A 6,842-nucleotide genomic window follows, 5' to 3' on the forward strand; every position below is an offset into this window, starting at 1 on the left:
AACTGTAATGACTCCACTGTTCTTCCACTCAGGTGACGATGGCCACCATGCTCAGGTACATGTGCACTAGAGGACAGGAATACCTGGATGTTAGCTCTTGGACATTTGGTGGCAATGACACTGACACTCTCTTAGTCCATTTTCTGTTGTTATAACAAAATACCTGAGGCCGGGTGATTTATAAGGAAAGGAGTTTATTTAGCTCATGGTTTTGGAGGCTGGGAAGTTCAATTGGGTGGTTACACCTGGTGAGGGTCTCATGTGGCACCAAACTGTGATCGGCAAGAGATCAAGCTGAGAAGGTCAAACTGGCTTTCATAACATTATGCTAATGCAGCAAATAACCCAGTGCCACGAGAATGAACCCCATCCCTGGAGAAAGACTTTAATCCCTCTCAACAACCAAGCCACCTCTTAAAGGCCCCATCACCCCAGCACTGTTACACTGGGGACTAAATTTTGACATGAGTTCTGAGGTGGATGAACTAGGCAAATCAAAGCAGATGTCAAGAAACCCAAAGTGTCATCTTGACTCCATAGAGGTGGGATTATGGAGAAAAAGCACTGACGTTGCAAAGTAACCACTGTAATTAGCTACGGTGAGTATTTGTGGGTAGCTGTGCTCCTGAATTTTTAAAATTCTAGGTCAAGGGGACTAGGACATAAAATTAGAAAAGGGACAGTTGATTGGTTTGGGGACAGTTTCCTCAGATTGGGATTTAATACTTGTGGCAGAAAGAAAATCAACTCCAAAAGATGTCCAAGTCCTAATCCTCAAAACTTGAAAGGGGTTAAGCTACATGGAAAACAGAAATCAAGGTTGCAGATGGAGCTAATGTGACTAATCAGCCCATCTAAAAATATTGGAAATGAACCTGTACTACCCAGGTGGACCCAGTGAAGTCAGAGTCCTTAAATGTAAGAGAGGAGCCCAGAATAAGGGTCAGGGAAAGAGAAGTGTTAGTGGAAGCAGGTCCAGAGAGATGCTGTGTTGCTGGAGGAGGGGACCTCAGGAGTGCTGGAGGGCAGCAACAGGAATAATGGCACCTGAGGCAACAGAAGTGAAGTGTGGACAATGAATCACAGAAGCCCAGCAAACCATGATTAGCAAGGTGTCAGCCAGGCATTACCAAAAAAATAAATAAATAAATAAAAGAGGGCAATAAAACTACTCCAACAAAGGGCCATACGCTTTTTACCAGTTTCTATGTTTGAGTAAGGTGTTGGACTGAGACCCCTAGATGTTAAATGTGGCTAGATCCTCAGAGGGACCACGAACAGTCTACAGGTATCTTCTGTAATGAATTCTTATCCCTCTTCCAGGAGGAACTACAGTCATTTATTTGGACATCACTGAAGACAGGGACTTTCAAGAGATTTTGAGGTCCTCTGGACACAGGCAGGAGTTGACTCTCATTTCAGAAACTCCAGGCGTTGCAGAGACTTCCTATTCAAGTGGAGACATACAGGGGACAAGTGATAATGAGTCCTTACCCGGAACCAGTTCGAAAGGGGTCATAGGCTCTGCAGACATATTAACAGCCATTGTCCTGTTCCCCAAATGAATGTGACATCCTTGGCAGTTGCTATACAGTTTTCATAACCCCCATTGTGTCCTTCAGCCAGGGGGTACGAGTCAGCATAGCTGGGAGGCCCAAATAAAAGGTTCTGAGGTTGGCTACCCACCCACTCCATTCCCATGAAGAAGGCAAATAAAAGACAACACTGCTTCCTCAGGCAGAGGGTGGAGATTAGAGCCCAAAGGAATCTAAAGATGAAAGAGTGATGATTTCCTTCACACTACATTTAATATAGCAGTGTGCTTCCTACAGTAACCAGATGGATCCCAGAGAAAGCCTATCAACTACCACAAGTTCCACCAAACATTTGCCTCAATCAAGGATGCTTTGCCAGATTGACATCATTGGTAGAGCAGATGAAGGTGGTTCAGATACATGCTATGAGGTCAGAGGTTTTGCAAATGCATTACTTTCTATCCCAATCTAAACAGAAGACCAAAAATAATTTGCATTGGCACAGAATGTACAACAATACGCATGTACTGGCTTTCTCAGGGCTGTTTACAGCTTTGTTTCACAATGCATTCTGAAGAGATATGGACCCTGGGGAGACCCCATAAAACACCACAGGTCCTATTACACAGACAACACTAATTGATCAAGGAGAATGAGCAATGTTTGGTTAGCCTTATTAAAAAGCCAATAACTCAGAGGGTGGGAGATCAGCCTTCAGAAGACTCAGAATCTTGCTATTTCACCAAAGTTTTGAAAGACACGGTCGTCAGAACTCTTATTTTCAAAGTAAAATATAGATAGCTACATTTTTCATCTCTATTTGAAGCACACGAAGCATGTCTGCTTAGCTTCTTTGGGTTCACCAAGGACAAACATGGTAACAGCATAGGTAAACATAAAGATATGAGGAAACAACTAAAAATTGAACATTATAAGGTTCTTCTACAGTACCTGAAGTGATGATGTCATTGTAAGGCAGACTCTAAGTATCTAAACTGAAATTCTAAAGCAGCCGCTGGCATAACAAAACAGTGATTGCTAATAAGCTACTGCGGTTAGAACCCTAAATGTCCCAAAGCGTGTGTGTTGACATCTCATTCCCCAGTGCAGCAGAGCTCAGAGGAGGGTCTTGGGAAACTGACTGGATCATAAGGTTTTGACCTCATAAACAGATTAATGAGTTTGGGAGAAAGGACTGTGTCATAAAAGCAGCGGGCTCTCTCTGCTCCCTGGCCACCAGAGGGTGAAGAGCCTTCCTCTGCCATGCCCATCCACACGCCTCACCCAGCTAAACGTGGACAGAATCCTCTGGACCCATGAACCAAATAAACTTTTCTTTCTTTTCTTAGTTGTTTTTCTCAGATATTTTGTCACAGCAATGGAAAGTAAATAAATACATAAGCCAAACAAGGCAATAAGGTAAAACTATTAGAAAGGCTCAATTAATCCTAAACAATATAGTAGAAGAAAAAGAAACACTAAAGACCAGAAGGGATCAATAGGTTATGAACAGAAAGTTGCTTGACTGGAGACCAGCCATGTCAGGAGTCACATTATATGCTATCAAAGGGGAGAGATTGAAAGTTAGATAAAAAAAATACCAAAATTTAAGTTACTTATAAGAAAACCACTGTAAATATGAGTGTATCAATAGGCTAAAACCAAATGGATAGAAAAAACATATATCAAAATAACACTAACCAAAGAAAAATCTGGAGTGGCTACACTAATATCGAATAATGTGGTATTCAGAGCAAAGATTGAATTAAAAAGTTCATTTCATAATTATGAAGGGGTCATTTCATTAAGATAGTTTAACCCTAAACACGTATGAACCTGATGTCAGTTACAAAGTATATGGAGCAGAAACTGATAGAACTACAGACAGAAATAGAAAAATTAGCAACTACAATGAGAGATTTTAGTATTTCCTGATTATTGATACAATAAGTACGCTGAATGTTAGCAATGATATAAATGGCATTTGGTCTGGTCTTGTTTGTTCAAAATCATTTTGGAAGTCAGAGTCAATGAAACAGGAAAGAAAGAAAGAAAAATTAAGTTAAGGCAGCCACAGTGAAAAGAAGCAAAACTTTCCATTGATAGATAACGTGATCATCCATGTAGAAAACCACACGGAATCCTGCAAGGTACTAGAACGTGTAAGTTTAATAAAACGGCAGAGGACAAAATCGAATACAAAAGTTAAGTGTCCCAAAGTATACCTGCACCAAACTTATCCAAATGTGTACTGTAAACATGGGGAGTTTATTATCTCTGTGGCACCTCAATAAAGTTATTTCTAAAAGATCTTAAAAAGAGACAAAGGACATACAGCTGCAGAACGCTGGAGTGTTTCAGATTTTTGGAGCTGTGAAAGCTAGATACACTAAGAACTCAGTTGAAGAGTGAACGAGTGCCTCTGAGTTTGCAGAACTGAAGTCCACGTACTCAAGCACCTCCGGGTGCCTATAAAGTGGGACCTCAACTCCAAGAAGATCAAGGCATAAGAACAACCCAGCGATATTCAGGAAACAGTAATAAAAGGTACAGCCACCCAAGGTCTTAGGGGACAGTAGGAGGGACAGGAAGGTTTTGTGCCAGGAGCAGCCGTCAAGGTCAGGGGGACAGAGTGCTTGTGCACAGGCTGACCTGTGCTCACCACACTTCTGGACATAAACACCTGGGCCCCGGCAAGTCCCATAGCTGCCTTTCCACAGTCCTGTTTCCCCGTCAGTATCGCTCGCTGCTTCCTGCAAACAACATCCAATGGGAAGAGACGTGCATTTTCCTCCGAGTGCTTTTGGTTGGGGACCCTCTCTCAATCTCCACTACTCAGTAATCTTAGAGCCTGGTTTCTTAGATAGGGATCCCGGGGGGGTTTGGGGGGACTGGATGGAATCTGCTCACTAGTGCAGCCCTGTATCTTGGGGAGGGAACCTTGGGGTCTGATGCCAACTCACCTCCAGCCTGAGTTCTACTTCATCCTTGAATCCAACTTACAATTGTGATTTTAGTACCTAAGACCTGTACTACAGCTGGGGCCATCCATCCTGTAAGAGCAGTTGTGGATGATTTTACAGCTTGTGCAGCATGGTAATGCAAGAAACTACTCACCTTCACAATGATACTTTGTTTCTAGTTCACACTTGGGAAGATGGAGACTTAATGGATGAAGCCACTCCCAGGGTCACACAGCAAGTAAGTGGCCCAACAGGACATAGAACCCAGGTCTCCTCATTCCAAATGCTGTTCTCTTTTCCTTCCTTCTGGATGCTTCCTTGTGTCTCCCTCAGAGTCCATATGCTGAAACCCTGGCTCCCACTAACTCCTGTGGTGATGTTGGGTTGGAAGGCATGGGAGGGGATTGGGTCAGGAAGGTGGAACCCTCACGAATGGATTAGTGCCCTATAATGATAAGAAATCTCATTTTCTCTCCCTCTCTCCTCCATGTGAGGGCTCAGCAAAAAGAGAGCTGTGGGAAAGCCAGGTTACGGGCCCTCAACAGAGGCTGACTCCACCTGCACCCCAGTCCTGGGGGTCCCAGGCTCCAGAACTGTGGGAAAGAAATGTACCTTCAGCCCCCTACACATGGTGTTATGTTAGAGCAGCCCAAGCAGATGAAGCGGATGCCGAACTTTAAATGTTTCAACTGTCTGAATGAAGAGGAGTTTCTCTTTAGAGGAAGGGAGAAGATTCAGGTGTCTGAAGGCTCCGGGCCAAATCTGGATGAAATGCACCCAAGTTCAGGCAGAGGTGAAAGATTCATTCGGCCTCCATGATGGTCTCAGTTCCTCTCTGTTTCCTTGTGTCTGGAATCTGAAGAAAGCATTCTTGGAATGGGTGTGAGGAGGGAAAGGAGGGGCCCTGGCAATAGGTCCCATGTTTTTGTGCTTGGGTCTCTGCTAAGAGGATTGGGTGGGCCGACTTTGGGGACTGGGATTCCTGGCGTCGAGGAGAGGATTTGCCATTCCTTACCAAATGGCCTCCTTCAATTCACCAAGATCCTGAAGTCTCCCTTAACCCATTTGTAAAACCTGCTTCTACCTTGAAAGGCACATGTCCTCTCAAGATGCTGGTTTCTGTTTGCTTCCCCTCCCTGCTGGACCCCCTCTTTGTTCCAGGGTTTGGTTTTGTGCAGTATACCACCCATACTTGGGCATCTCCATGTACACAACACACACCTCACACACCTGACACTGTCCGTTCTGAGCCTAGGGTGAGATTCAGGCTGCAAAGCTGAATTTCCTAGCCCTTCTTCCCTGTTGGGACACTGGGCAATTATCTGACTTATACACACGGAAGCAAAAAGTCACAGATAATGAACACCTTTAAGACATTTATAGATGACAAATAATTCACTTTTGTTGCAGATTACTATCAGAGCCCACGACAGATTGGCCCCAAAACTTGTCACTGAAGAGTTTGGATCGGGTCGGGGCAGGAAGTCATGGTGGAGTGAAATTTGGATTCTGGTGGCCATAGTTGGGTTAATAACAAGAACCCCTGAAGTTTGTGAGGAGACATGCACTCAGAGCCCCTCCCACCACCCCTCCCAGTCAGACTCCATCCCTTGCTCTCTGGAGGACGCTGGTCCTTTCTGGGCCTTTTCCTCTCCAGATCTTCATTGCTTTATCAGAAAAATGTTGAGTTGGACATGATCAATGTTTTTCAAACAGTGTTCAGTTGTTATCACAAATGTCTTAGGCTATAATTTATAAATAATAACAATTTATTTCTCATGGTTCCAGAGGAAGGTGAGTCCAAAAACAAGGTGCCAACAGATGCTGTGTGTGGCGGGGACTCGTTGTCTGCTTCAAGATGGTGCCTCTCACTGCATCCCTACATGGTCCCTCCCTTCAACTTCCTTGGTAAGAGGTTAGATCTTGTTCTCTTGGGGAAACCACTTGTGACTCTGTCGCCTCCCCTGAGGCCCTGCCTCTTAAGACCATCACAGTGAACGTTTGATTGCCATGTAGGGATTCAAGGGACATGACATTCAGATCACAGATGGTAAGTCTGCGTAAGTCTGCAGGAGAACCACATATTTCAGATTAATACAAGTGGGTCTGCTTGTTTACAGCAGGAAAGGGTTTCAATAAGCTTCCTTGATGGCTCTTAACATATCCTGTTCCAGTATGACTCCCTGGCCAAAGGGACTCTCCCCAAATAGCCCTTGTCTGAACATGGTAACAGTCATATTCTAGCGGGGCCCAGGACTAAGCCTACAGCACACCCTACCTCAGTGGACCCACACCTGCCCTTAGTCCTCACCAAGGTTTAAGAGAGTTGCTGGGTCACAACCAT

Source organism: Sciurus vulgaris, assembly GCF_902686455.1.
Source record: "Sciurus vulgaris genome assembly, chromosome: 14".
Classification (NCBI taxonomy): Eukaryota; Metazoa; Chordata; class Mammalia; order Rodentia; family Sciuridae; genus Sciurus; species Sciurus vulgaris.